Source organism: Saccoglossus kowalevskii, chromosome 14 (assembly GCF_978046115.1).
Source record: "Saccoglossus kowalevskii chromosome 14, keSacKowa6.1, whole genome shotgun sequence".
In the NCBI taxonomy this organism is placed as follows: domain Eukaryota; kingdom Metazoa; phylum Hemichordata; class Enteropneusta; family Harrimaniidae; genus Saccoglossus; species Saccoglossus kowalevskii.
In genome coordinates, this window is record NC_140654.1 from 29,990,872 (window position 1) to 29,994,516 (window position 3,645).

Below are 3,645 nucleotides of genomic sequence, written 5' to 3' on the forward strand. Positions count from 1 at the left end.
AGTCCAAGATTGGTCGGTTATGTACGTACTTATCCAAAATGAATTCATACCCATTTTAACACGTAGCCAGGGTAGTGAAATTAAACGGTACCCACCGAAAAATACACAGGGTCAGAACCCTGACCAACACATTGAAATAAAGTCCAAGATTGGTCGGTTATGTACGTACTTATCCAAAATGAATTCATAACCATTTTAACACGTAGCCAGGGTAGTGAAATTAAACGGTACCCACCGAAAAATACACAGGGTCAGAACCCTGACCAACACATTGAAATAAAGTCCAAGATTGGTCGGTTATGTACGTACTTATCCAAAATGAATTCATACCCATTTTAACACGTAGCCAGGGTAATGAACCAATGCATTGCCTGATATTAAATGTTAACTAACGTTTTAGTACATATGTATAAGCATTCAGTAATTTTAATGAAAAAAAAGTACATTTATCTTAGTAATAGTGACACCTGTTGTTTAGTGTGATGAACCCCCACGGTTGGGTACAGGAGCATAGAAGTTTTTAATTAAAATTGTTTTCCATAAGAAAAATGAAACCATCATACATGGCCTTATAAACAGCCTTTTACTTCATAGTGGGGTGGGTGGAGTAAAGCTGTGATTATTTTTATTACTTTCTGACCATCTAGTTTGCCATTTACCATGTCCATATAAACTAAAGCTCCAGCCAATATCAGATTTGACTACTTGTTTCAAGCTATGGCACTTGGAAATGAGTGTTGTGACATGTGGCAAATGTCCAACTGTCTTGGTTAATAAGATTGGCTATATTTCAACTAGAAACAGGTAAACCAGTATACCTGTATGTACGAAGCCAGTGATCGTTATTCAAGCCAAAGAAACTGCATCTATTTATATAAATACACATGGACAGAGAATATTTTCTTGGAGCACTAAATGTGACAATTGCCCTACTGTCTGTGATAAATATACCACACCAGCTACATAGTGCCCGACGAGGAGTTGGGTAGGTAGTGAAGAAAAACATTGACTGAAGCCTGGCAGAGGACTGAATTGTTGTCAACAGCAACAAACATACTGGGAAAGTCAAAGACAGTGAAAAAACAAACAAACAAAAAACACACAGGCATATAAATACTAACTTTCTAGGATCTTTATTGACTCCAAGTAATCCAGAGTAGAACGAGATGAATCAACGCTATACTCCGCCATCTTTATTTTAATATTAGATGCAACCATTATTCTGTAGGGGACAACGGGTCATAACTTGAGGGGAGTTAACACCCATGATTTTTAAAATGCCTTGATCAATAAGAGTCTAAGTTACAGGGAACATTATTTTCATTTTTCAGTGGACCAATAAATGCATTTGACAGGAAAATAGAAAAACTCTACCACAACAGCAATTAGAACAGCTTGCTGCATTATAAGTATCACTTCCCTGTCAAATTAGTGGTTCATGCTTATTTGAATCTGAACATAACAGGCCAATTCTATCACACCTTGCTAGGCTTGAACTTCCATCCAATCAGAGCATTCCAAATGAACATGATTCTCCACAAAACTAGAGGGCGCTCTGACCAAAAAATTGCCATGATCTAAATAAAAAGAACTGAATGTCCACAGTTATGTCTGTAGGTGTACCTTACCTGCATGCAAAATAAAGTCCAAGATTGGTCGGTTATGTACGTACTTATCCAAAATGAATTCATAACCATTTTAACACGTAGCCAGGGTAGTGAAATTAAACGGTACCCACCGAAAAATACACAGGGTCAGAACCCTGACCAACACATTGAAATAAAGTCCAAGATTGGTCGGTTATGTACGTACTTATCCAAAATGAATTCATACCCATTTTAACACGTAGCCAGGGTAGTGAAATTAAACGGTACCCACCGAAAAATACACAGGGTCAGAACCCTGACCAACACATTGAAATAAAGTCCAAGATTGGTCGGTTATGTACGTACTTATCCAAAATGAATTCATAACCATTTTAACACGTAGCCAGGGTAGTGAAATTAAACGGTACCCACCGAAAAATACACAGGGTCAGAACCCTGACCAACACATTGAAATAAAGTCCAAGATTGGTCGGTTATGTACGTACTTATCCAAAATGAATTCATACCCATTTTAACACGTAGCCAGGGTAATGAACCAATGCATTGCCTGATATTAAATGTTAACTAACGTTTTAGTACATATGTATAAGCATTCAGTAATTTTAATGAAAAAAAAGTACATTTATCTTAGTAATAGTGACACCTGTTGTTTAGTGTGATGAACCCCCACGGTTGGGTACAGGAGCATAGAAGTTTTTAATTAAAATTGTTTTCCATAAGAAAAATGAAACCATCATACATGGCCTTATAAACAGCCTTTTACTTCATAGTGGGGTGGGTGGAGTAAAGCTGTGATTATTTTTATTACTTTCTGACCATCTAGTTTGCCATTTACCATGTCCATATAAACTAAAGCTCCAGCCAATATCAGATTTGACTACTTGTTTCAAGCTATGGCACTTGGAAATGAGTGTTGTGACATGTGGCAAATGTCCAACTGTCTTGGTTAATAAGATTGGCTATATTTCAACTAGAAACAGGTAAACCAGTATACCTGTATGTACGAAGCCAGTGATCGTTATTCAAGCCAAAGAAACTGCATCTATTTATATAAATACACATGGACAGAGAATATTTTCTTGGAGCACTAAATGTGACAATTGCCCTACTGTCTGTGATAAATATACCACACCAGCTACATAGTGCCCGACGAGGAGTTGGGTAGGTAGTGAAGAAAAACATTGACTGAAGCCTGGCAGAGGACTGAATTGTTGTCAACAGCAACAAACATACTGGGAAAGTCAAAGACAGTGAAAAAACAAACAAACAAAAAACACACAGGCATATAAATACTAACTTTCTAGGATCTTTATTGACTCCAAGTAATCCAGAGTAGAACGAGATGAATCAACGCTATACTCCGCCATCTTTATTTTTAATATTAGATGCAACCATTATTCTGTAGGGGACAACGGGTCATAACTTGAGGGGAGTTAACACCCATGATTTTTAAAATGCCTTGATCAATAAGAGTCTAAGTTACAGGGAACATTATTTTCATTTTTCAGTGGACCAATAAATGCATTTGACAGGAAAATAGAAAAACTCTACCACAACAGCAATTAGAACAGCTTGCTGCATTATAAGTATCACTTCCCTGTCAAATTAGTGGTTCATGCTTATTTGAATCTGAACATAACAGGCCAATTCTATCACACCTTGCTAGGCTTGAACTTCCATCCAATCAGAGCATTCCAAATGAACATGATTCTCTACAATACTAGAGGGCGCTCTGACCAAAAAATTGCCATGATCTAAATAAAAAGAACTGAATGTCCACAGTTATGTCTGTAGGTGTACCTTACCTGCATGCAAAATAAAGTCCAAGATTGGTCGGTTATGTACGTACTTATCCAAAATGAATTCATAACCATTTTAACACGTAGCCAGGGTAGTGAAATTAAACGGTACCCACCGAAAAATACACAGGGTCAGAACCCTGACCAACACATTGAAATAAAGTCCAAGATTGGTCGGTTATGTACGTACTTATCCAAAATGAAATTCATACCCATTTTAACACGTAGCCAGGGTAGTG